Below are 7798 nucleotides of genomic sequence, written 5' to 3'. Positions count from 1 at the left end.
TATACATTGATCCGTAAGATAACTTCTCCTCCCATAAGCGAAAAAAAAAACGTATTACATTCTAGTCGCCGCACTTCAGTGCGACGCCAATAAAGCCTGTATGCCATAATTGGATCATCCGCCGTAATAAAATAATTAGGCTACCAGAAGAGATCGATACATGACTCTTAATAATTGCGAGTTGGAGAACATTGCGGATAATTTATTGGAAATTATATATTGTTTGTTAACTTTTACTTGCATTAAATTGATCAATTGCAACTCCTGAGTACCATACAAAATTTAATTCACAGTCGATTGTCTTTTATTGCTAGCCAGAGAAACTATGAGCAACATTCAATTGACTTAAAATGCTTCTGTGTTTGATGTGATCGCATAAAATCTGAAGAAACGGCTTAAATACCAATTTGAAAACAGTGCGACATAAATCACATATATGTTTGTGGTACATAAAATTGCACGAGGCGAGAGACGGAATAGAAACTCTTATTCTTTATTAACTAATCCCTAGAATATAAAAAACAAATTTGTTTCGCCAAAATGTTTTCAAATTGCGTTCAAATAACTTTAGAAACAACCCAGTTTTGTAATGGAGGATACTTTCTTACTAGATTTGAATATCCATCTCCACTTTTTCTACATTTAACATTCTTTATACACTGGATGAGAAATTAAATATATGAATACGCTATTTTGGATCTCATCATGACACGGTAGACATTTCGAGAAGGCAGAGTTAGGTGTAGACCAACTCAGAAAGCTGCTTGCTAGGACGGGCAGGACATTATTTCGGTCTGTAACGTGCATTTACTTCATTCGTTGCGACGCTTACAACACAATTCTGGTATAGCTCCAAATTTGTGTACGGAAGTTTAGGAATTGAGTCTACTCCAAACACACGTTGGAGCGGCAGAATATTGTACTCGCTTGTAGTCAGTGATGTTATTGATGACCGTTCCAACCCAGTATTGTTTTCACTCACGGAACAGTCTCCAATAGTAGCGCATTTTGTCATGGAGAAATCTTGGCAGGCAATTATGTTAACGACTCAACTCACATGACAGATGGTAATTGATATTCCGCGGTGTGGTGGTTAAAGCATGAACATGATTTTACAAACATAAACACTCTTATTATATTTGATTTTAGGAACAAGGAGACACATTCCAATATAAGTTCTATAAAGAACTATTGTTGTGGCCTCTGCAGAACAATCTACATAATACAACGTTTATCCACATAAATCATCCTACCACAGGGTTAAAAACAATTTGAATGTAAAATCCAAATCGATAATTCAAATTCCGTATCGTAATTTTTTATTGTCTTATTGGTATGAGTTTGTTATATTATATAACATACGATTAAGCGAGTCTTTATTGTTCTGGTTCTATTCCGACACGGTGTATTGCTTTCGTTCTGTCAAACCCGAATCCGTAAACATATGGATAGCTAGCTAATGTTGCTTTGCGATAGGGAATAGTTAAAAGACCGTAAAAGGTGACAAATCCAATTATTATGCATATAAACTGGTCTAATTTTTTCCGGATTTCAGTTACTCTTGCATAAAAAATGATATAATACAGCTTAGGTGCAACGTTGTAAAGAATTATGGAATATATAACCGTTTCATAATTTGCAGAAATGTTAACAACTTTGCAATTTCCGTACATTTTCGCTACCTCCGATGTTCCTCAGCTTCTTTCGTAAAGTACGCATACATTGATGACGTAGTAAAAACAACACAATATCCTCGAAAACAAAGAAAGAGAACATGAGTTCGATAAGATATTTTTGTGTTGTACAATATTTTGTTTTACATGGAATTGCATCATGCATACTTGTTTTAATATATGTTTCATTTTTGACGCCACTTTTGTTTTGAATGTCTGGCCTCTTCACCCTTGACCTGGTCACGCGATACACGATGTCTTTTGCCGACCAATCAAAATTTGTTTTCGGAAAACCGGCTCAGAATCGATCGGCATGAATGAGTAAACAGCGATGTAAATAAACTGATTGTTTGTAAACACAAATGACTTGGGGGACATCGTATTTTGAGCTCGAAACAAGTTGTATTGCTAATTTTTAATGGTAATGTCAAATAGCATATATATTATTTTTTGATAACCTTTATAAATAAAATATTCAAAAAATATTTATAAATCGGTGATAATTACGGATCGTCACCTTTTACGGACCTTTAATATATATATTTGTAAACATGTTTGTATTCAGTTGCGTTAAAAACATAAAGTACATTCGTTAGCATTGATAAGCAATCATTTATAATCGTTTCGTTTTGTCGCTGAAAACATAACCATGTTGCATTTTGAAACTTTGTTTGGATATTTTACTTCCGAACCAAAAAAAATATATAAAGCAAATGTATTGCCGCAACGTATTCGCTGACTAGTACAACTTGTTTAAATTTGTAATGTTAACGAAGTTAATAAACAAATATGAATAAGAAATACTTCACACAATTAAGGATTCTGAAGCAACTTGCCCAAGACCAACAACACGTGTCCTCTGGGGACCGTTTCAATAAACATCGTAGTACACATTTACGATACGATACATTTTTCGAATATACATAATTGCTTAAGTCCATATCATATGATTATAATTTTTCAGTACTTAATTATTTACATTGATATCTCAAGCGCCGTATATATTTGACGAGCATGGCGAGCTAGTTCGTCTACTCATTAAGATTACAAAATTATCTCGTAAGTTAAAATTGTCGTAAAATTGTTTATAAAACGCATAACATGATATCGCAAAGATGAGCCTCTCTCTGGAAAAAAACAGACGTTATGCACGTACGAAAAGTATCGTCAAGATAAGTTTACATACTAACTTATTCAAGTTAGAAATTTAATAGGTAACTTATAAATATGGTTCTTCAATTAATAACCACAAATGGTTCAATATCGAGTACACAAATGGTGTGTAAATTAAGAGATCTACTTTTAACTTATTTATATACACATTTTGCTAATCTCACATTTCGATTTAAAATTATGGATCTTTTTATGTGGAGTTCCCACACTGTTACTGAATTTGAACTTATACAAGCCGTGGTCATCGTCCTCAAAGTATGTGATGTTAAGAGATCCGTTAGCTGCGATACCTAGGCGACCATTAAAAACCAAGAGAACGCATGTGTAACATTGGACTCCTTTAAACCTTCAGAAAGTCAGCAGGATCTGGAGCTGGGTTCGTATATACCACAAATGTGAAGACCACGTTGATATGTTGATGAAATATAAGATGTTCAAATCAGCTTGATGGGGTTACATTTGAAAAGATGTCATCTCGTACATGCCGCAGTACTGTATACATACACACAATTTGAATGGTAAAACACTTACACATGGGACTTACCACCCTCTGAGACGCACGCGTTCCGTTGACAACACACGATACAGTGGTTTCTACGAAGCCTAGCTAGAATTGTGAGATATGGGTCAACAATTCCTCCATCACATAGCACATACATGGTTCCATGTTTAAAATACTGTCTGAACGTCTTCTTCGTCTACAAGCTTCCTTCACGTACCACTAACTAACTTCTTTATATGTTAACGTATGGTGTGGGACAATTTTGACAGACTTCTTGATTATCTTCGACGCTTCGTATTGCACAGATTATGTTGCGGGTGTTAATTTCGCCTGACAAAAAGAAACGCAGACCTTTTACGTAATATTATAAACAAAATAATTATAAATTGTTTTGTTCATATAACACGATTATAGTTCACGATTGCATACAACGGGGGCCAAAGAGAATGATAATCTTTATAAATATTTGTTTGTGAAACATTGATTACCAACATGTACTCATCGATGCATTTATACATAGTGTTTATAGTGTTCATTTCCAAATAGTACATGTATCTCATTGACTGCGGAGAAGCAGAAAGAACTGCTTAAATGTTGAGGATTGAATAAACCTCGATATGCGGGCGTCCTACTATATTGCTTACAGTAATTGACCACTCGCCAGCTGTCAATCAAACTCACGTAATAATCAATCAGATTACGTTTATTGCGACCACATGGTCCGACAAACAAAGACTGTCGGAGTAATGGATACAGCGTTTTATGAAAACACAACTTAGTGAGCGGATTTGGCGTATTTGGTGTATTTGGCGACTGGTCAATTATATAACAGCCATCCATAATATACGTAATTGAAATAGTCATATGTCTTTCTCGCATTATCTTAACATTGATGAATGATTCTATCGCAGAACAGTAATGTTCGAAAGCTCATTTGTACTAATATAAATCTGAGGGTCGCTTCTCTAAATAACCTTTTGCGTAAAAAGAAAAAAATACGACACCGTCTAGGAGAACTCGTATAGAATTGATGCTGATTTCCCCTCGGAACGTTTAGTTTTTCTCACTTTACCTAAAGTGCAACTCTCGTGAGTATTGTGACATAACTATCGCTATCAATGATTAAGTGCTACTGCAATATAAATACGTGCCATTTTATTTCCCCAATATGTTTTATCACTTGACATCACGTTTTATAATCAACGTAGAATACATAACAAACGGTTTATTGTGTTACAAGTTATGTTCGTAAATTTAAGTTTAATTATTCATGACGAAAATATATTGCATAGAATATTGAAGCAGATGTCGATTTCCGTGATGTCAGAGTTTGAAACAATACAGGTGCATTTCTCACGATCAATTATGTACTTCACTGTGAACCGCAGTCGTGATTAAAAAAAAATAATTTCCTTCATAAGTTTTTAGTAATAAATTTTATGAAGCCTCGAGTGTAATTCATAACAGTGACACAATCGACAACCGCAGTTTCGTTTCCGATCACTGTTATGTTGGTATCACCATATGAGAGTGCAATGTACGATTCGTCTCCTAACATCAGGGCTAGAACAAATTGCAGCAAATGTGCGAATATATTTTTCTTATAGGCAGCAAGACTTCCGTTATAATAATTGATTGCACAATTTATTGCTAAACATTAGGGTACAACAACAAAAGACATATCTAACTTTAATAAACTGTTTATCTTGTCATCGCATTAGAATTGTAATTGTAAGAGGTAGGGTTTATACGGGCTTCATTGCCTCTAATGGTCAGTTTAAAAAGCGTTGGAAATTGACTAACTGAAACTCTATTTAAAAAATTAATTTTAAGTCGTGTGAAGCAGATGAAACGAAAGCAGTTTCCAAAATATTGCATAATAACAATTCTGCGAATCGACCCAATAGTTTAGTTCAATAATTTCAATAACAATACTGTATAAGTGTCGTATATATTTCCTGTGCTGTTGTTTTGAAATCATTAACAACGATTCTGAAGCCGTGTTACTTCAATTTAATGTACACCGCAACATATTTATAATAAAAAAAAATAACACACTAATTAATTGGCACTACTGTATTGTTTTACTCGCGAAATCATGGTGATTATAAGCGTATATTAGTGTGATTATTAACTCATAAGAACTATATAAAAAAATTACAGAGTTTCAAGTTTTGTTCGGAAACCAATACAGTCTGACATGAGCATAAAGTTGTCATGCAAATTACTTTTTTATGAAGTACGGTTTTCACCAAAGGAAAAACCTCTGTTTTAAATATGATACAGTCAATAGAAATCAGGGTAATATAAATCTTAATTAAGTCTGAGGCATTGTACCAAACAAGATATATCTGCTCTGTCTAATGTGTATGTACTGCAATTACATTGTGTTGACATTCTACTTTGATCATCTACCATGATCAAATGACGAGGCTAATAGAACAGAACGATAAATAACTGTAGAAATGCTAGACGGGGAACATTTTGAAGAATTAATTTGGCATCTTTGATTTTTTGTTTAGTTTTCTTGCATTTTGTTTTTAAAATGTTTGTTGATGTTCAATATTTACAGGTTAACTGAAGTTAATTAAAATAATATACTGACTAAATAATACAAGTTCCGAGTACCCTAAACACCCTTTATACACAGACCCTAGTCTTTTATTTTGGCCAGAGAAATTATGAGCAACATGAAGCTTACTAAAGCGCTTTTCTGTTTGATGTGATCGCATAAAATCAGAAGAAACAGCGCAAATACCAAGTTCTTTATCAATTAGTTAATTATACTGTTTTTAAAAGTTGCCTGCTTCAGAACAAAAAACGAATACAGAACAGAACAGAACAGAATAATTTATTTTTTACTTAAGCATGTGAAGCTCATCGTCATTAACATACATATAAATAACAGCATGCATTGAAGTACACACAAAAACACACATCATTTTAAAGAATAAATAATCTAAATAAACACGAAATAAACATATTTCGTGAACATATTTCGTGAGAATAGTACATGGATGGGTTTAATACACAGTGGTCACACAATGTTATGCATATAGGTTTACAAATATAGGTATAATAACATATTTCTGACCTTATTTTTTTTTAAATGTATTTCTATTTAACACTACATATATATGACATTTTCTCTTATTTTAAAGCATGTTAAACAATACATGGCTAGCTTTCTTAATACAGTTTAGTTTGAGCTATTAAGTAGTTTAATAAACTTGAACATATTTAGTCGGATTCTATAATATTTCGGAATTAATGCATTCCTAACATCATTATAATAAGGACATTTAAGAACAAAGTGAAATTCATCCTCGATGTCATTTAGGTTACATAATATACATTTGCGTTGATCTCTGTCAATATTCTGGTGTCTGCCCGTTTCTATGAATAATTTGTGAGAGGACAAACGTAATTTTGCAATAATGTTCCTATGTTTTTTGTTGTCAACAATATCAAGATACGATGATCTTTCAAAAACCGGTTTGAGTTCCTTATATAGGATCATTGAGCTACACGACGTCGCACTGACATCCCAGTTGGTAATATACTGGTCTCGTAATCTGTTTTTAAATAACGGGATAAAGTGATCATTGTTAACAGATTCGGGGAATAGCCATACATCGGTGAAACCGGTTTTGTTAAGAATGTCCCGTATTTTCGATGACCAATTGTTAGCATTATTTTTACGTTCAATTTCTAATCTTCGTAAAAAAACAACTTGTTTAAGAAGACAATTTCCCTGTTTCACAGTATGTAATTTCAAAAAATATTTAACCATCCTGACATATCTGTCGATATGCAAGGGAAATCGACCAGCTTCGGCATATAGCGATAGTGAATTTGTTGACATTTTAACGTTCAATAGTCTTTTACAGAATTTACGGTGAACGCGTTCAATATTTTCCGCTTTGATGGATCCCCAAACTTCGCAGTTATAGTTTAAAATGGATGATACATATGCGTCAAATAAATTAAACATGATATTTATGGGCACCATATCTTTCGTTAGGTTGAACAAAGAATGAATTGCTTTAATGCTTTGCCATATAGTGTATTTGTTGCGGGCACAAACGATCCGCCACTTGACATCACAATTCCGAGGTAATTAAAATTGTTCACAATTTCTAGTTCTTGACCTATATAAGTCTATTTGAATGCTTTACTGATTGAGCCCCCTTTTGTTTTTTCAATGTTAACTGTTAAATTCCATTTATTGCAGTAGGTTTCTAAATTGTATAATGACTCTTGAAGACCCTCTTGTGTTTCAGAAAATAAGACATCTAAAAAGTGGATTGGCTCCAGATATCGCAAACAAATCCTGCAAACATTGATACAAACATTACACATATGTTTGTGGCCCTAAAACATCGATGCAAGAGACGGGTTAGAAACGCTTTTGCATTATTTGATAATCGCAAAATATACCGAGAATGTT

This window comes from Dreissena polymorpha, chromosome 12 (genome assembly GCF_020536995.1).
Source record: "Dreissena polymorpha isolate Duluth1 chromosome 12, UMN_Dpol_1.0, whole genome shotgun sequence".
Lineage (NCBI taxonomy): Eukaryota > Metazoa > Mollusca > Bivalvia > Myida > Dreissenidae > Dreissena > Dreissena polymorpha.
Note: the sequence above shows the minus strand (reverse complement) of the source record.